Source organism: Kogia breviceps, chromosome 4 (assembly GCF_026419965.1).
Source record: "Kogia breviceps isolate mKogBre1 chromosome 4, mKogBre1 haplotype 1, whole genome shotgun sequence".
NCBI classification, from domain to species: Eukaryota; Metazoa; Chordata; class Mammalia; order Artiodactyla; family Physeteridae; genus Kogia; species Kogia breviceps.
In genome coordinates, this window is record NC_081313.1 from 98,673,958 (window position 1) to 98,695,198 (window position 21,241).

General features: G+C 35.8%; 1 pseudogene; it reads left to right on the forward strand.

Moving 5' to 3' along the window:
* LOC131755715 (dual specificity protein phosphatase 3 pseudogene) overlaps nt 1–15,939 on the forward strand; it is a 36,550-nt pseudogene extending 20,611 nt beyond the window's left edge.
* The last annotated feature ends 5,302 nt before the right edge of the window (nt 15,940–21,241 follow it).

A 21,241-nucleotide genomic window follows, 5' to 3' on the forward strand; every position in this document is an offset into this window, starting at 1 on the left:
TTATAAGAACACTTGTAATTGCATTTATGGCTCATCCAGATAATGCAAAATAATCTCCATATATCAAGATCCTTAACTTAGTCATATCTGCAGAGTCTCTGGTGCTGTAATAAATTAACAACCTCAGGTTCCAGAAATTAGGATCTTGGTAGGTTTGGGAGTCATTATTTAGCCTATGACAGTCCCTTTTCTCAGGTCATTCCTCCAGACCACAGTTTCCTTAATCTCACATTTTGATGAACCAACTAAATCTTTGCTTCTAACCTGAGTATTTCTTAAAATTTGCTGAACTATGCTTTATATGGATGAACAATATAAATAATTATTTAGAGTTAGATTTTTTTTTTTCTGTTAATGTTTACAAATAATGGCATAAAGCCTATCCAGTTTCATGTGGTGCAAATAACTCAGTTTTGGTTGTAAATTAAACATGAGTTTAAATCTTTTTTCATCTATTTATTAGCCATGTAAACTTGGTCAAATTGCTACACTAATCTTAGCTCATTTCTCATAACTAAAAAAAAAGTTGATAATACTTCACAGGATTATTGTAATAATTAACTGTCAATGATACATGTAAAAGAGTTTTAAAAATAATATATTAATCAAATGTGATTTGCACTATTTGTTGCAAAATTACAACTAAAGGCATTTTCCATCATGCTATTTTAATTCCTTTCTGCATAGACTTCCTAAGGAGGAAGAGGATTCAAAGAAAGGGCCCTAAAAATTAGATGAGTCCCCAGTAGGCGTTTCTATGGAAACTACTTCTTAAGCATTGCTGAGGAAAAAAGGTAAATTTGAGAGCACTTCTCTAGTTAGCTCCTTCCATTTACAATGTGTGTGGGTCCTTGGAGAACAGTTTTTTTTCCTGGTTTGTAAACTCAAGTTCTTAAGAACATTTGAAATTGTATGCAATGTGGTAGGTCTAAAATGCTTCATTTGAATTTGTTCTATAACATCAGGCTCTTCCCGAGGCAGCAGTTTTGTGGTTCTCATCTTGGCTCATCTGTGTACCTCTTACACCCTTGTCAGCAAATACGTAGCCACAGAACACACACTGAAGCAGACATCAAAAAGAAAGATATAGGCACTCTTCCACCATCCTGCCCACTGGGCCACTGCAGTGTAGGGATTGCTATATATGTGTTGATCAAATGGGAGGAAATAGTGAAGAAAGATTGTCTATTTTTTTAGAAGGGAAATACTGGGAGTTAGAACAACTGGGTTGTGTTGTTGCTCTAGACTAGAAGAGCAGAGAAACAGAGTCATTAAAATGTACATACTTATGTATTTGCTTCATAATTTTATGAAAACTTCATAGTAGATCTACAATCAATTGAGACTACGCACTTGGCTCTGCAGTCCAGTGCCTATTAGGAATCATCTCACTCAATACCTAGCTCATAAATACATTGATGAACACATCAATAAATATTTGCTGAATGAGTGAATGAATGTTAGGGCTCAGTGGTTCTCTTTCATGTAAGTGGAGGTGCAGATATTGGATCACTGTTCCCTCAAAAGGAATGTTATATGTAATGGTATCTCCTGTAATCTCTATGAGAATGTGGGTGGATTAGGATTTAGGGCTTCATTATGATTCTCTTGAAATTGTCGCTTGTATCAGATACTGCTAAGTTTTATTCTTCTTTGACTATAGACCTAGCAATATTTATACTAGAATGTTTTTGTATTTCTTTGGTTCATAGTCATTATGAACTGCTTTAGAATGCAACTGTGGATATTTGATGAAAATGACAAGTATCAGTTTGTTCAGGTAAACATTAATCACAACATAATGCACTCATCAGCCTATAATTGTACTCTCTGTACAATTGTGGAATGTCAAAGAGAAAGAATGTAAAAATTTCATTACTTATAGGCTGTTGCTTAGTCTCTCAAGACAAGAAGGAAATTTATAATATCTCCAGGGTGGACCTCTTATGGTGAAGGTAGTCATGATCAGGTGAAAGGAAATCCCCCAAAGAATATGTATGTGATAGTGATGAAGGTGAAGTAAAGCAGAATGAAGTGCAATAAATCCCCAGTCACAAAATATACGACCTCCTCTATTACAGCCCCCATTTGCAGTTTGGTCAAAGAATGACAGTCTTCTCACAGGGGGAAGTTTTGATGTTTTCTATTCCTCTGAGCAACTTAAATCTACTTAGGAATTTCTATTCCTTTCCAAAGTCCATGGGTTGGATGTGATCCTTCTCTATAAACACACACATACACACACACACACTCATATACACATACACATATACACACACCTCTACACATGTCACGTTTAAAGTGTTGAAAATCAAACATTAAGGATAACTGCAATGCAGACAGAGAAATAAAGACACACTATATATGGAGGAAAAATATAAGAGTATTAGCTGACTTCTAATCAGAAACCAGACAAGCCAGGAGAAAATGGAGTGACATCTTTAAAGAGATTTTTTTTTTAAGTCAGTTATATCCAGAAAAAATACTTCTCAAAAATGGAAAAGAAATCCACAAACCTACACAACTGATAAAATTGTAGAGACCTTAATACACACATACACTCACACACACCCAAATGAATACAAGTAAAACTGAGGCAATCTGAATAAGATCAGTGCATTGTATTCATGTCAATATCCTGGTGTGATACTATACTATAGTTTGCAAAATGTTACCATTGGGGGAAACTGGGCATTGTGTACAATGGTTCTCTCTTTATTACTTATTATAACTGCAAATGAATCTATAAATATCTTCAATCACAATTTCAACTAAAATAAGAAAACAACAAAATAATCCCCCCAAAATAACAGAAGCATGCATTAGAAAATGAAGGAGAATAAAGGCCAAACATATAAAAGTGGAGAGAATTTATACCCAGCTGATCTATGCTACAAGAAATATTAAAAGAAGTTCTTCAGGAAGAAGGAATATGACTCCAGACAGAAAATTTGATCTATATAAATAATATATGAAAAATAAGCAGAGGAGGGAAAATTTTATGAGTATGACAAAGAGTTGTTTTAATGGTATATATTAAATTATAAAGCTACAGTAATAACAATTGTACAGTAGACCCTTGAATTATGTGGGTTTGAACTGCATGGGTCCACTTTATACACATGTACTTTCCAAGAAGAAGTACTGCAATACTACACTGTCAGTAGTTGGTTGAATCCACAGATGCAGAGGAACCCTAATTATGGAGGGCTTTTGATAAATTATACTCGGATTAACTCCCACACTGTTCAAGAGTCAACTATAGTTTGTCCAGGGGTAATATAGATATACATATAGAAATAGAAGTGGTATCTAAGAAACTCTCTCTCTGTATGATGAAGACAGCATGTTAAGTGTTAATATTAACCATTAAATAGTATGGGTTAATTGGTGAGCATTTTGGAATAAAGTTTGATCCATATTGCACTCCAAAATATATTCCAGGAGTGTAAGTATTTAAATACAGATAATGAAATCATGAAGTAAATAGATAAAATATTGTTGAATATTTTTCTGATCTCAGAGTGTTGAATGTATTTCAATGCAACATACAAACAATTAGTTTTCTTAACATCTGAGATGAGAATTTATTTCTAGAGGAAACCCTACTTATTTAGGAAAATGCTTTAATATGCCTGTGAGATTTGCTACTGTCCATCAATGTTCATGTCTCTTCCTTCACTTGAGCACACTTAGACCACATATCCAGACCCCACTGTATCTAGATGGGGCCATATCACTATTTCCTGTTAATTGAATATGTGTGTCAGTGATGTATGTTATTTTAAGACCAAAGCAGTTAAGAGCATTTATGCCTTTCATAACTCTCTTTCTCTCTTTTGAACTCTGTGGTTTGAAAGCAAAGAAGATAGTAGAAACACAAGATGGAAGAATTCAGGGTTCCCAAACAATTGAACTTAGCCTCCCTTTTACCTCTACCATAGTACTTACTGATCATAGCTAAAAAAAACCTGTTGCCTCAAGCCGCTGAGATTTGGGAAGTGTTTGTTACAGTACGTAGTCCACTCTGACCAAAACAAAGTTGTAGGGCTTAGTCAGGTCTAAGACAACAAAAGAAGTATTTAAGCAATTCTGCATTAATATTAATTTGGTGTTTGTAGAAAAAGATCTGTGGATCAGAGGAGAGCGAAGAGTTAGACCCACGTAGGAGATGTAATCCATCAAAAAGCCAAGAGAGTTTTAAGAAGAGGAACATCTAACATTGAATTTAGTCACATGGTTTTCCCCAAATTTGTACACAAAATTACCGTGTGTGAATAATTCGTGATAAATTGAAGAAAGAGGCCATGTACTTGGTCTGGGTAAATATAGTTCAGAACAACAGTAGCCTGAGTGAGATGGTAAGATGATCATTAAATTGAACTAATTCAGTGGAAACTGGAGCCTGAGGTGACTAAGAAAATGAATTCAATGCGTGGTTTTATCTTAGTTTTAAGAAGTATAGTGACATCAGTTGACATTTAGTTTAAATGAGGATAAGAATAATAGAAAACTATAAAAATAGATTAGTGATTTTACATCTTTATATAATCTACTACATCAACAAAATTAAAAGCTAAATGGCAAATTTGCTCTATTTGGCAAAATAATTATTTAATTCTCATGGATGATTATTTACAATAATAAAACTTGAATATTGCAATTGAACAAATGGGCAGAAAATATTAAAAGCCAATTCATAAAAGGAAAATTATAAATGGGTAGTGTATTTGAAAAATGTTTACTCTCACTAGAAATCAAAAATGCAAATTAAGATGATAATGAGATACCATTGTCACCCATTGGACAAAGATTCAAATAAGAACGATATAGTGTTGGACAGAGTGGACAATTGTTTATAATGCTGGAGGAATGTGAATTAGTATTAAGATTAAGGATGTCAATTTGGTAATATACATATCAGCCTCTGCTTTGACTGCACACCTGAATCACCTGGGGAACTTTAAAAAGCAAGAGAAACTCTGCCAATATTTTTTGAAAGCTCCTCCAAATAATTTCAATGTGCAGCCACAATTGAAAAACACTAATATATAAAGAAGTTTAAAATATATTGACTCATTATTTCTTTCTTATAAGAATAAAGCTAGAATAAGTAAAATAAAAACAGAATAAAATTAGTTCACAAAAGAATGTTCGGTAATGTTTTAATAGTACAAGTGGGGAATGACCTAAATGCCCAGTAAAGAAATACTGTAGAATACTGTACACAAATTAAAATTAGGAGACTATCCCATAGGAAAATGCTCATTATTTGCTCACAGTGAATACAAAATTGTATATAGGACATGATTCCAAATCTGTGAACCATTAGATACACATTCTGTACATTAATAGAAACAGTACTGAATGACATATATCAAATATTTAATATACTTTATCTCTGGGTAAACTGCAGAAAAGTGTTGTAATATTATAATACTGTAGATATCATGTGGCAAACATAGACGAATCTAAAATCGTCCATCAGAATCTACTGTACGTGTGTGTCCAACTTACGATAAAGGGAGCAAGAGAAGGAATGGAGAAGAATGGTTCATCTCTTCTGTGCCGTTTAAACACTTCTGCTGTAGCAGAAAAATCTATCTCTTTCAAACTGTCTTATCAGCTCTTTCTCCTCTTCATCTATCCAGCCAAAGTATTCATTCTATTCTTCACCTCTGGACTGTGTCCAGGTAAATGACCTCTTTAAGTTACCCTAAAAATGTGAGCCACATTGCTTAGCAGCCATTCTGATTTGCCTCAGGTGTTGACTGGCTTAGGGAGGTGGAGAAAGACCATTTCTGGTTGTCCAAGATTAAATTTTTCATGTACTTCCTAAAGAGAAATGTGCTTACACATGATGAATAGCTTGCAGAGTGTTTTTCCTAATAGATTTCTATACATTGAGGTTCAAATAGGCTTGTATTGAATGCACTGGAGGTTCAGTCATCATTTATAGTGTTTATTTAATGGAGCAATACCTTTGTAAATAACATACTTGTGGCTTATTGTCTTTTTTGGAAATTGAGAATGTTTCATAATCTATTTAAAGTTTTTGACAAAGTATTGAGTTATATAAGACATTGAATCACTGCAGTTAATAGTGACCTGATATGTTATCTTTATAAATGTGGTTATTGATGATAGAGAGCCACCTCACTTCTACCTCCATCTTAATCTTCCCCTCTCTCTTTTTCACTGAGGTAAGGGACAGTTATACCTAGTTTGGGCCTAATTACATTTTGCTGTCAAGTGGCTAAAGGGCAAGATTTGTTCTGAAATTCTGTTTGGATCAACAGCTGCCATGTTGTTAGATATCTAGAGGTTAACCAAAAAACTGGAAAGAAAGAATTTATTTCGCCTTAATGTCCCTATTATCCATATAGTTCAGGATTTCAACTGTGCGTGTGGTCAAGGTCAATGACACTATTTCCAAGAAAGTTTAATGATGGATATTCTCACTTTCAACTCAGTTTAGAATGGTTGGGTAGAGAAAAGTAATGAAGGGTTGCATTGTTAAATATCATAGAAGTAGCTCTGTAGTTACAGAAATCACATTCTTCAGGAACTTTTTTCCTAGGGCTGCCATTTTTCATTATAAGCCATTGTTATAAATGAATTTTACTGGATGTTTTCTTCACTAGAAATTTATCACTACAAGATGAACGAGGTAGGACCAGTTTTTCCAAATCACATTCTATATAAATGATGCCAAGGAATGCTTGCTAATTTTGCTGTTTAAACCTCTGTGAAATGACTAATGGATTTATAGGGCAAATGATATTTGAAAATCTATGAATTCCATGTCTGAAGGAAATTTGTCAGCATAACAAGTGATTCAAAATTGGTTTGATCAGGATATAGAATTAAATATATCCTTGTTTCCATGGTACTCCAACATTTTTCCTTTGTTGAATTACTGTAACAAAAGTAGCTAGGCCAACCTTTGACTTACCCAAATATGTGTGGCTAGATATCTATATTGAAAATGGACCTCAAGCTGAGAAAATGGGAGCATTTATTTCTCATAATTAATTTGACTTTCATATCCAAATATATTAAACAAAAATGTTAGAAATTAAAAATATTTGTATTTGTTTCCCAGTTTGGCTGCTTGCAATTTAACTATAAAATGTAGTGAAGGCCTTTAAGTAGAATGGATACAGCTGTTTCCATTTGAGATTTGGGGTTACATGATTCCCTAATCTCAAATTACTAACATTATGGTGATGGAATGAGCAGTGTGTGTGTATATGTGTATGTGTGTGAGAGAGAGACAGAGAAAGAAACGTATACATACATACATATGTTCATACCTAATATATATGTATATGATATATATATATATATACATACATTTCTAAAACTAAGTGAGATGTGGATATAAAATTTTAAGGTCCTTGATATTATTGACAAATTGTCTTCCAGAAGATTAGTCCATTTCACATTTCCACTCAGTGTTTTACAAAATATTTCAAATCTGGACAAAATATTTTATCATTTACTAATGTTTATAAATATATATATGTGTGTGTATACCACTAATATTTTTAAACAGAATTTAAAATATACTGTTTATGAACTTTTATCCCCTTTTCATGAATATTTTAATAAGTAATTAAACATTGATGAAACATAATTTTAATGACCAAAAAATATTCTAACATATGGAAACATAATTTATGGATTATTTTAGTTATTTATTATTGTAAAAATAAACTATGTAGAATTAGTGTTAGTCACATTTTTATACCAATTTCTAAAACTAGGTGAGGTGTAGATGTAAAATTTTAAGGTTCTTGATATTGACAAACTGTCTTCCAGAAGAATTGTCCATTTCACACTTCCACTCAGCGTTTTAAGAAATACTTCAAATCTAGTCAATGAATTTTATTATTTACTCTTAGGTGTTTTCCAAAGAAGGCCAAGAACTATTCCTCAGCTAATTCAACTGATACTCAAGAAACTCTTTCATAGAAATTTAAATGCTGTGTGTTTCAAGTTCCGTTATCTTGGGGGAGTTCACAAACGTACTTTGGGCTTTTATTTAGGCCTTATACTTTAAAGTTGATGAGTGAAATAGGGTGACTAAACTATAATAGCCTCTATCTTGAACAATCTGATGGGAATAATCCTGATATGTTACTTTCAAAGTAACAGATAGCAGAGTAAGAGACACTCAGAGGAATTTTGGTATACAAGGAACATATCAGAGGCAGTCTATCTCAGTCTAGATTGTAGTAGCTTTACTGTCTACAATTGATGCACTCCAAGACTTAAGATATTTATTCCAAGCTCATTTAAAAAACAAAACCCCTTCAAGTTTAGAACCCTTCACAAGTGTGGTTTTAATTAGTCCTGGGAAGTTTAGATGATGTAAAAAATTAGGAAACTCACACTGATGTTCATAATTGACATGTGTATTTGCAGCATAGTTGGATAAATATGTTCTGCTTTATAAGTTGGGTCAGCTTTCTTTGGGCTATGCTCCTAGTTTTCTTCACATTTAACTTTAATGTAGAGTAGTAGGAGACAGAGCAATTTCTAATCTTTATATTAAAAGATATGGATGAATTTTGATAGTTTTAGTTGGACTAAGAAAGATGTGGAAAGAATAATGTTACTTAAATACAAGTGTTGTTACTTAAATTTTATGTATTCTTTAAAGAGAAGTTCTTCAGTTCTGAAAGGGAAAAAAATGAAAAAAAAATGACATGAAATAAAAGCAGTAGCAAAGCAATATGAGCAATGGTAGGTTGTGGTGATTAGCTTGTGATACCCAATTTCTTAATTTCCTCTTTATTCCTACCTCTTTCACAGGCTGTATGGATTCCTGTGGGTCTCATCTTAGTGGTATAAACTCAGAAAGAAATTTTAATAGGAATTAGTTTTCAAAATTATTTTGGTATTAAAAGTTCTTTGGTGAATTAGGGAAGAATAATTTGTTTTTAGCTACATGAAAGAAAACAGAATTTTAAGATAAAACTCAGGACTTTGAATTATAGAGGTTTTTACAATGTCTAATATCTGGTAATTATTTTCTTTCTGTACACAGATAAAAACTGAGTTTGGATATTTTCCCTGAAGAATACTACTGCTCTTTATACACCATTAAAATAGTGATAATATGTAATTAGGAAATGGAAGAATGTTATGTAATTGGATAGGTTTATATATTTTAAAAAATGAAAATTTAAAAGAATAAAAATGAGGACAGGGATACAAGTATTTCTCAGTTCAGGGGACAGAGGAAAGACATAAAATACTAATTGTGAGAGATAAATATGTTTAAATATAATATTTACAAATACTATCCATAAAAGTATTCCACAATATATAGATATTTAAAAAATAGTTCATGCATAGTATAATTTCTTTGGCTGAAGTAATAGCTGAGATGGTGACTGAATCTTATTTTACTAGCAAAATATCATACTTTTAATCAGAATTAATTACACAAGGCAGGCCTACCATTTCTGAAATCCTTTATCACTTTGGAAAAATTTGCTTTTTTAATTTATATCATTGTGAAACACTAACTAGATGATTGTTACATTTCATAATGTTCTACGACTTATTAGCTATAATATGCCTTTAAAATTTTCTTTGATTTTACTTGAAAAATGAAATTACAATACTGTCTAATAGGGTTAGAGTGAGAATTAAATGAATTAATACATTTAAAAACACAACACTGAGGTGTTCAATAAATAGTATGAATAACTACGAGGTATAATATAAACAATTATTGTTTGTATGAGTCAGCTTCTAAAATGGCCTCCACTGGTCCTCACCTCCTGATATTCACTTTCTCATGTAGTCTCCTCCTTCATTGCACATGAGGATTCTGCTGCGTGACTGTTAGCATTCTGCAAAAGTGATAATATGTCCCTTAGGAGATTATGTGTGTCAGACCCTGCAGCCTCCATCTTGAGGATTCCTGGACTTGAGAGAATAATCTCATGTCAAACCAAGTGACAGATTAGCTTTAAAGACAGTTTTTTTGTTGTTAATTTTTAATTCTTTTTTTGCATTCAGAGAGGTTTGTCAGGTACTGAGGTGGTAGAATTGCATGAAAGATTCCTTTAGGGTTTCAAAGCTTGTAAATAATTTTCTATAATCAGCTTTTAGATTTGATCCTCCTAGGTGATAGTAAGCAGTAAAAATTATGGGAAGTGAGACTCTGTGAATCGTATTTTTTATTAGTAAAAGGAATAACTTGGAGATGTTCTTATATCTTTTTAATGTTATTCATCTTAATTATTTACCAGTAAATTCAACAGTCCTTTGTGTTTGTTGAGAGACAAAGGGAAAATAATATATGTTGTCACTGAAAAAAGTGGGAGGAGATAAATAAGTTTAGATGTTTCGCTCCAGCTTTTCCTGTAACGGAAAATCTGTCATGAAGTAGAAAATGAAGTTGGATGAGTTTTAGTTTCTCAGTATAGAAGTTTATGTTGTATCTTTCAGAGGAATGGCTATTTCATTACAGTATTTCAAGTAAAAGAAAAATAATTATTGTTCAAAGTCTGTAGAGTACAATTGTGCAACCCACTGGTCCTTGACTTTCGAAGTCAAGTTCTCAGGAGTCAAAACCAATTTGATTGAATATGTACCTATCATTAATCATGTGTATTTTGTACGTTGATCATTTTTGAGGATTTTGCATACCAGTGTATCCGGATATTAAAACAAAACAAAACAAAATAAAACCAAAGCAGAAACAAAATCCCAAATTTAAAATAATTAATACCTTTTGAGAATTTTCTAGCTGCCAGAAACTAAGAAAATTGGCAAACTGGTCCACTTTTCAGTACAAAATACAGTTTTGAAAGTTGCCTCAGATGTGACAGCCTAATCTTGGCAAGGAGAAACTGCATCTGCCTTTCAAATACCTGCATAAGAATTTTCCCAATATTTCAGCTAGTGGGTAATGACTTTAAAGGCAAGTATACCAGAAATTATTAATCTCCTCCCCCTGCCCCCATTGCCCCTCCCACGTCCTCTCTCTCCCTCTCTATCTCTCCCCCTGCCCCATAAATAAAAGTTCCTCCCTATAAAATATATTGAAGGATTACTTATAAAATGTATAAATAATTCGGGTGGGATTTAATGAATTTTATAAAATAAACACACCCATGTAAACAGCCCCGAGATCAAGACATAGAGCATTACCAGGACTCCTGAAACCCCCAAGTTAATCATTATCCCAAATTCCAATACAGTATATTAGTTTTTAAAGTTTTTGAAATTAAAAAAATAGAATCATATAGGATGTACTCTTTTGTCTTTTTTTTCTCTCTCAGTATTAAAATTGTGTATTTGTGGGATTTATCTATCCTGTACGTTTCTTTTGTTATATGAAAAATGCATTTCCATTTGCATTACGTATTGCACTTAGGAGCGTAATATCTGCATCACAGAACATGCATGTCTCCAGCTCTTTTAGACACTGACAAGTAGTTTTCCAAATGGGTTATACCAGTTTATACTCCAACCAGCAAAGTATCAGAATTCTAGTTGCTTTATAATCTTGCCGATACCTAGCTTTGTCTCACTCTTTGTTTTAGATGTTCTGGTGGGTGTGAAGTTAACTCATTGTGATTTTAGTGTGTATTTCCTTGTGCTTTACCTGAGTTCTGTTTCATATGTGTATGTGTTACTTGGATATTTTCTGTTGTGAAGTGCCTACTCAAGTTTTTTATATATCTTATACTAGTTTGATAGTATTTTCCTTATTAAATTATAGGAATACTTTGCATATTTTGAATGAGTTTTTTTGTCAGGTACATACCCATATATACATACACACAATAAAAATACTTAACTCTGTGTTGCCTTTTCACTCTATAACTTTTTTCAGAAAAATTCAAATACATTGTATTATATGACATGTCATACTTAGCATCTTAGCAACATCCTATTTTTTTAAATTAATTTTTATTGGAGTGCAATTGATTTACAGTTCTGTGTTAGTTTCTGCTGTATAGCAAAGTGAATCAGTTATACATACACATATACCCATTATTTTTTAGATTCTATTCCTATATAGGTCATCACAGAGTATTGAGTAGAGTTCCCTGTGCTATACAGTAGGTTGTTATTAGTTATCAATTTTATATATAGTAGTGTATATATGTCAATCCCAATCTCCCAATTTACCCTCCTGTCCCACCTTTCCCCCTTGGTAACCATAAGTTTGTTTTCTACATCTATGACTGTATTTCTGTTTTGTTAAGTAGGTTCATTTGTACCATTTTTTTAGACTCCACATGAAAGTGATATATGATATTTGTCTTTGACTTACTTCACTAAGTATGACAATTTCTAGGTCCATCCATGTCACTGAAAATGGCATTATTTCATTCTTTTTTATGGCTGAGTAATATTTCATTGTATGTATGTATATAGATAGATAGATAGATAGATAGATATACACCACATCTTCTTTATCCATTCCTGCACTGATGGACATTTAGGTGGCTTCCATGTCCTGGCTATTGTAAACAGTGTTGCAATGAACATTGGGGTGCATGTATCTTTTCAAGTTATGGTTTTCTCCAGATATATGCCCAGGAGTGGGATTGCTGGATCATATGGTAGCTCTATTTTTAGTTTTTTAAGGAACCTCTATACTGTTCTTCATAGTGGCTGTACCAATTTACATTCCCACCAATAGTGTTGGAGGGTTCCATTTTCTCCACACCCTCTACAGCATTTATTGTTTGTAGATTTTTTGATGATGGCCATTCTGACCGGTGTGAAGTCATACCTCATTGTAGTTTTGATTTGCATTTCTCTAATAATTAGTGATGTTGAGCATCTTTTCACGTGCCACTTGACCATGTGTATGTATTCTTCGGAGTTATTGATAACATTTGATGAACAGAATACTTTAATTGTAGTGTCATCTAATTTATTACATTTTATTTATTTTAAAATAGTGTTTGTGTCCTGTTTACGAAATAAAGCGCTCTTTAATCCAAGGTCATAAAGATATTCTCCTGTGTTTTCTTCGGTACGCGGGCCTCTCACTGCTGTGGCCTCTCCAGCCGCGGAGCACAGGCTCCGGACGCGCAGGCTCAGCGGCCATGGCTCACGGGCCCAGCCGCTCTGCGGCATGTGGGATCTTCCCGGACCAGGGCACGAACCCGCGTCCCCTGCAATGGCAGGCAGACTCCCAACCACTGCGCCACCAGGGAAGCCCTGTTTTCTTCTAAAAGTCTTATTGTTTTACCTTTCCCTTTTAAATCTACAATCTTTCTAGGATTTATATATGTGTGGAATACAGTAAAGGCAAAGGTTCTTTTTCTCCCATAAAGATATCCAGTTGGCCACAACTCACTGCACTGAAATGTTATTTTGACATGAGTTAGGTGACCACATCTATGTGAGTCTATTTCTAGACTATTCTATTCCATTGGTTAATTGGTATATATTGTGCAAAAACTACATTGAATTAATTAACATGGATTTATAATAGGTCTTAATATCTCATAGTATAAGTCCGTCAGTTTTGATAGTTCTCAAGAGTTCATTGCATATTCTTGGCCCTTTGGATTTCTGTACACATTTTACAACAAGAATGTTGAATTCATGAACAAACCTTTTAGGATTTTAGTTGGTATTGCAACAAATCTATACATGATTTTCTTGAGTCTTCCAGTCCATGAACTTAGATTTCCCTCTATCTGTTGTCTTTTAAAAATTTCTGTCAATATATTTCTTGTTTGCAGAGTAGCAGTCTTGCATACCTGTTAGTTGTTTTTTTCTTAAGTGTTTCAAGTTTTTTGATGCTTTTGTAAATCGTGTCATTTTTTAAATTTAATTTTCTATTTGAGACAGATATGTTGAAATGCAATTAATATTTGTATACTAACCTTAAATTTAGTGACTTTAGTAAATTCACCTAGTAATTCTAATAATTTGGCTCTTGGTCCTTTTGTATTTTCAACATGAAAAAACATGCCATCTGCCAATAATGGAAGTTTTATTTCCTTTTTCCTTTTTTTTCAATCTTTGTGCCTTTTATTTCTTTCAACTGTCTCATCTCACTGCCTAGGAACTCCAAAACTGTTAAATACAAGTGGTGATAACAGGCATCATTAGCTCATTCCTGACTGCAATAGAAAGTTTTCAATAATTCATCATTAAGATATTTATTGTAGGATCTTTCCAAGATAGTTTTCATTAAATTATTGAAGTTCCTTTCTATTCCTAATTTTTTGAGAATTGTTATCATGAATGGATATTGAATTCTATCAAATGCATCTAATGTGATGATGGTATTATTTTTCTCACTTATTTTCTATTAATAGGGTAAATTACATTGATATTTTTGAATGTTAAATCACTCTTCCTTTCATGGAAAAACCCTACTCATTTGAGGTATATTATCTTTCTTATTTATTCTTGGATTTGTCTTGCTAATATTTTGTTTAAGATTTTTGCATTTATTATATTTATGAGAAAACTTAGCCTGCAAATTTTGTTTTTTATAGCATCCCTTTTAAGTTTTGGTATCAAGATTTTTGTTGATCTAATCAAAGAGTTGGTAAATGTGCTCTCTTTGTATTTTCTGGAAGTGTTAGTATAAGATTGGTTTAATTTATTCCTAAAATGTTTTGAAGAATTCACCAGTATATTCATCTAAGCCTGGAGTTTTCATCATGGGAATGACTTTAATGCTGGATTCAAATTCTTTAATAGATAAGGAACTCTTCATATCTTTAATTTCTTTTACTTTAATTTGGTAATTTGTGGTTTTTATGTAGTTTGTCATTTAATCTAAATTATTAAATTTATTGGTATGAAACTTTCCATAATTTTAATTTATTAACTTTTTATATCTGTAAAGCCTACAGCAAAATCTTCTTTTGGTGCATTAAATTGGTAATATGTTGGGTTTTTTTTTTCATCTTTATTAGTGTTTTCAAATAATCAATTTTTGGCTTTGTCAAATTTTTTAATTTAATTAAATTAAAATTTTAATTAATTAATTTAAAAATTATGTATTTTTTTCTTGTGTTGTTTCTGTACTACATTTTTGGGGTTGATTTGCTCTTTCCTTACAAAGTTCTTTATATGAAAGCATAAATCACTGTGATTTTTTTTTTCCTTTGTTATTTTCTAAGATATGCATTTAAGGCTATACATTTTTCTCTAATCATAATTTTAACTGAATACCTCAAGTGTTGATATGTTGCATTATCATTGTCATTTAGTTCACATTTTTTCTAATTTCTCCAGTATAGAAACGTATTATTTAACTTCCAAACTTGTATATTTTAAGTTAGTTTTTCTTATTGATTTCTAGCATGGTTACCTTGTGGTCATAGTTTTCTAGCTTTGGAAAAATGTCAACCGGCAGGGCCCGGCTTCTGCCTGTCGGGCCTGTTTGGGCTCTCAGTGCAGGATCTCAACGACCTGCTCTCGGACGGCAGAGGCTGCTACAGCCTCCCAAGCCAGCCCTGCAACGAGGTTACCCCCAGGATCTATGTGGGCAGTGCGTCTGTGGCTCAAGACATCCCCAGTCTATAGAAACTGGGCATCACCCACGTCCTGAATGTGGCTGAGGGCAGGTCCTTCATGCACGTCAATACCAATGCCAACTTCTACAAGGACTCTGGCATCACATACCTGGGCGTCAAGGCCAACGACACACAGGAGTTCCTCAGCACCTACTTTGAAAAGGCGGCGGACTTCATCGACCAGGCCCTGGCTGAGAAGAACGGCTGAGTGCTCGTCCACTGCCGTGAGGGTTACAGTTGTTCCCCAACTCTTGTCATTGCACATCTTGTGATGAGTCAGAAGGTGGATGTCAAGTCTGCCCTGAGCACTGTTAGGAAGAACTGTGAGATCAGCCCCAAGGATGGTTTCCTGGCCCAGCTCTGCCAGCTCGATGACAGACTAGTCAAGGAGGGGAAATTGAAACTCTAAGGCACCCTCACTGCCTCTCCTCTAGAGGTCGGATGGGCGGGGGGGCCTGGTTGTGGTGTCCCAAGCTGCCATGTTTAGGAAACACAGTGTACCCTGCTCCCAGCACCACCAGGCACTTACCCACAAGTCTGTCCCAACACAGCCCTGGGACACTTCCCCCTGGGGAGCATATAAAGAAGCTTGCTGAGGAGGGCATTCCTGCTCCCTGGTGCCTACAATTTATGATGTCCTCACCCTGAGGAGGGGGCACAGAGGGGGTGCAGGCCTGTGATGGGTGTGCTTCTTCTGGATGGCCCAGGGCAAGAGGTCTGTGGAAGTGTAAGGCCTGAGATGCTCACAGGGGCCCCTCCTGACCTCCCCACCGCCCACCCCGGGCCCTCTCCTGAGTGGGGACCCCGACCCTGTAAAGGAACTATGCAAACGCGGGCCCCCCTCCCCCCAACAGTGCCTGTCTCCCCTGTCTCCTCACAGCCGTCCACACCCTGCTCCTAGACAGAGGCACGTCATGAGATCTGAAGTTGGCTCAGGGTCAGTTGTCCTTGGGTGGAAATCCCCATGAAGAGACTGCATTTTAACGATTGCCTTAGAATTAAAGATACTGAAACAAAGAGACCCTTGATTGGGCAAATACATGCCCCTGGAGGACTCTCCTAAATCAGTCGTTTGAAAAATGTGACTCCTTGGAAGGCTTGAGTTCAGAATCCGTGTCTTTTGGGGTACCCGGCTCTCAGACGTCACTTGGTCGGTTAGAAGAGCAATGCCTTGGGCAGGGTTTGATTTTTCTTTTTTAGAAAACAGGGTGTTGAAATCCAGCCTATTTAAAAACCCCACCATTTGGTGAATTACAAGGGTTTTGTCCTGAATTATAGTGTTGGCGAGCCCAAGCCACTTGTGCTCACTGCTTTTTGTCTCGGTGCTATTCCAAGAACAGGAGGAGGAAGCTGGCCAATTATAGAGCGGGTGTGCGCGCGCGCGTGCGCGCGCGTGTGTGTGTATGTGTGAGTGTGTGTGTGTGTGTGTGAGAGAGAGAGAGAGAGAGAGAGAGCGCAACACAGCCAGTGGCTGGACAAGCAGGGGGATGAATGGGCCCAAGCTCACATCCTGCCCACTCACAGGTAGTTCTTACAGCTCCTCTGCTGCCAGAAAAGGTCCTGGAGCCTTGGCAGCAAAAATGACTCAGCCAGGCAGAAAGGAAACATGGCGTAACATCCAAATGGAGCCTTTCCTGGTGGTAGAGCAAACAAAAAGGGGCAAGCGGTGCAGTGCTGTCATCTTCAGTTTCCCTAATGGAAGAGAGGTGGTCCTCAGCTCTGCCCCCAGTGCTTAGCACATAGATGTCTGATAAAAGTTTGTGGAATTAAACTTTTCTTTCTTTTGAGCACCAAATATATGCAGGGTGTTGTTCTGGAAGGTGTATCAAGCTCCCAGAAGCCTGACTTGGTGGTAGCATCACTTGCAAGGATTTGCAAAGGAGTCTTACCTGAAAGGAACTATCAGGGACTTTTGTTGAATATTTAAAATTCAGTTTTAAGTTTCAATTCCAGCAGTGTTATTACTGTTTGGAGGTTGGGAATGTGCCTTTTCCAGAGTTGACCAGAAGCTTCCAGCTAGGTTGAGGAGAAGCAGGAGTGCCTTGGGCTTCACACCCAGGTGTAATGGTCCCTATCTTGGCAGAAGTTGAAGCAGTACCTCGGCAGCCTGGATGTCCCCTTTGCTTTGTCACCTCAGCAGCCCCGAACAAACTAGAATCTGTCTTCTTTTTCAGACACGAAGCTGCCCCAATAGACCCACCTAAGTGAAATGGCCATCCTCTCCACCGTGTCCCTCACAGTGCTTGGATAACTCTCCCACTTAATCTATCTTGATCCTCACAATAACCCTATTAACTTGGTAGGGCTTATTCATGTATTGCTACCTTTAAGAAAAGGAACTGGGGGTTCAGAGTGAGTAGGGGTGTGGTGCTCAGAGCTTCCCAGCTCGAAGGCAGAACTGAGGCGAGATTTCAGGTTGGCTGCTCTCTGAAGCTGAATTCTTTCTCTCATACGACACTCCTCCTCAAGAAATGAGCCCCAGGGCATGTCCATGACCCAGCCTGTGTGCACAAGAGAGCCAGTTAGCTTTGTGGCCAGAGTTCAAGCTGTGGTGTCAAGGGGGTGCTCTGCTTCAGGACAAGGAAGTAAAAAGCGTGGGTCCCCAACTGGGTTAGAATGTGTGGCTCTTCTTCTAGTAAACATGTAGCATCCCTAAGTCAGAGCTCTCTGCTCCACTTCTGGAAGAGGCTCAGGAGCTGGGGTGGGGGTCCCCCTCCCATGTCCAGGCAGTGGTTCCTGCACAGGACAGCCACAGCTACTTAGGCCGGCTGACCAAGATCTCTTGAAGGGCTCTTTGTTAGGGGTATGTTGGAGAAAAGGCCAGGGGGAGAATTAGTGCCTTCACTTTGGAGCTACTTTTGTGCTGATAACTTGGGTTTTCTTGGTAGTCTTTAGTCCCAGAAACTCCATATTAACTTCACGAGATGTAGCTCCTCAAAATCAAATTCTATTGTTTAAGAGCCAACACATGCCCAGCTGTGAGTGGAAAGCTGTTTCTGGATAGCTTTCTACCCCTGGGAAGTGATGGAATAGGAACTCAGGGTGCCTCTACCCACTCCTCTGACTCCATCTCTTTCTTTGACTAGCAAACCCCCATCTAGGCCAGATGAGAGCACCAAACGATTTTCTTCTAAATTCTAAAGCAGTACACCTTCCGCAGGCTGGTCTGTTTCCCTGCCACTCTGAGTTAGCTGGAGAGGAGAAATCAGCATCTCTCAAGCAATCTGAAGACCTCTAAGGTCCCTTTTGGCTCTGACACCATAGGGTTCTTTAAGAATCCCCATTGACATTGACCGTTGCCTGGAAGTTATAGGGTGTGTAACAATATGATGACCAGCAGGTGGCAATGTGTTCCACCCGTGGTGATGGATGCTTGGAAAAGGAATGTTGGTGCTTTCTGTGTCACAAGTTAATGATAAGATGCTAATCTTTTAATCGAAATAAGTACTGATCTTAAAATGTGAAGATATTAGCTTTTCTTGCAGGAAATTTTCTGTCATAGAAACTGCACAAAAATCACTGAAGAGCCAACAATGATGGTCCTTCCAAGTCAAGATTTTATCCTGATTGGAAAGAAAGGCCATCTCCGGTTGGGAGAGCAGATTGGTTGGAAGCTTTACTTACCTCTGGTCAGCTTTTAGGGTAATTTGATTGGGAAAGTGTGAGTTTTCTGGACAGAAAAGGGGAAGGTATTAAATTGGTTTAAAAAAAGGAAGTTTAATGTCTCTTATGTCACAAATCAGTGTTAAAACACTAAAACTGTAACCAAAATAAATATCTTACTTTACAAAAAAAGAAAAAAAGGAAAAAAATTGTCAACCTCTGAGAAATGTTGAAGTTTATATACAATATAGTCAATTTTGTGTGCTTTAAAGAATGTGAATTCTGATGTGTTGGATATTTCCTTTCTGTATATATATATATATTTTTTTGTATCTTTGTTCTGTAACCTACTGAGAGAAATGTTTTTATGCCTATGATTATAGACTTATTTCTCCTTTTAGTTGTTTGCTTTAGCCATTTTAAAACTCTGTTAATGAGTGCATACAGATTTAGAATTGTAATATATTCCTTGTAGGTGGAACCTGTATATATTGAAATGTCCTTTTTATTTTGTGTAGTGCTTTTTGCCCTTAAGTTTTTCTGTCATATATTAAGGTAACTATACCTTCATTCTTTTTGGTTAGTGTTCTACAATGTAATTTTTCTCCTTTTCCTTTTCCTTTCAAATCTGGGTATTTATACTTAAAGTGTGTTTCTTGTAAGCATTATATTGTTGAGTTTTGTTTAATGTCATCTGGAAAACTTAGTTCTTTGATACATTTAGTCCTTTTATAATTTATGTATTTTAGTCTGTATATGTTTGGGTAAATCTTGTATTCTATTTGTTTTATATGTTTCATTTCTCTTTTTATCTCCTTTCTTATCTTCTTTGGATAGTCTCATTAAAATCTATCATTTGAATTCTTAATTTTTCACTTCCAGGTTTCCACTGGCTCTAAAAAAATTCTCTGAAAATTTTAATCATTTAACATGTTTTTCTATATTTTTAAATTTCCTTGAATATACTAATCATAGTTATTTAAAAATCATATTCAGCTAATTCTAATACCTCATTTATCTGCAACTCAGTCTCTATTTTTTTTTTTTTTTCCTTTTCATTTTTGGTCATGCAATTGTGTTTTATATCATTCTGGTAATTTGGATTGCTTATCTGAACAAAAAGTTACAAAAGCTCCAGATAATATTATTTTCCTGTGCGGAAGTTTATTCTTCCCTCTGCAGGAAAGATAGTGTAGCAGCGATCACTTTAGCTTGTTGACGTGAAACGAAACATTTGCCAGATATTTCTTCAGCAAAGATGGCTTTATTCAGGATTAGCAGAGAATTGCATTTCTGGGTCTGCAACCCTGGCGAGCCATGTACGAGTCCCCCAATGGCAAGGGAAGGAGAGGAAAAGGAAGTTGGGTGGCTATAGTAAAGAATGCGTCCATGGTTTTTCATCGGCTGAGTCCATACCAGTTAGGACGAGGAGTCTCTTTTTCTTCTTGGGCTCTGCTATCCTTGAAGGGCATGAGAGCTCCCCCTGCTGGTCTCCCGACTCTGTGTGGGATTTTTGTTTATTAATTTTTTCCAAGTCAAATAAGGAACCGTACTGGCTCAAAGCTGAGTTTCAGCCTGCAAAGAGTCATCTACTTCTGGTTTACCTTTGGTCTTTCTTGGTTTCTACTCAGGGCCAAATGTATTTTGTGGGGTGCTACACTCTGGATTGTCCTTAATTCTAAATTTTGTTTCAGGAGACTTCAAAAAAACTCTGCTTTCAGAGGTTTTATATGCTTACGTTTCTGCCTTTGTGTCCTGTGAATCTCTGTAATCAGTAATTGCCTTGAGGGGAAAGCTGGCCATGTCTTAGAGATCCTCCAAGTCTCTGCCAACCATCTGGAATGCTGAAAGATTGCTAGTTTCTCTCTCTCCTAGCAGCAGCCTTTTCCTGGGATTTTGGTACTGGAATCTTAGCTTCTTGTTCATGCTCAAAATGGTAAATATCATTACAGTAAAAATCAGCTTTGTTTGAGTTTTAAAATTTTTCTTTCCCCTGTGTAGAAAGAATCTTAGCTTTGTGGTTTTCATTGCTCCCTCAGCTCTCTGCTGTCTTTAAAATATGAATTCTGTATCTCATCAGACTTTTGTAGTTGTTCTGTGTGGAGCAG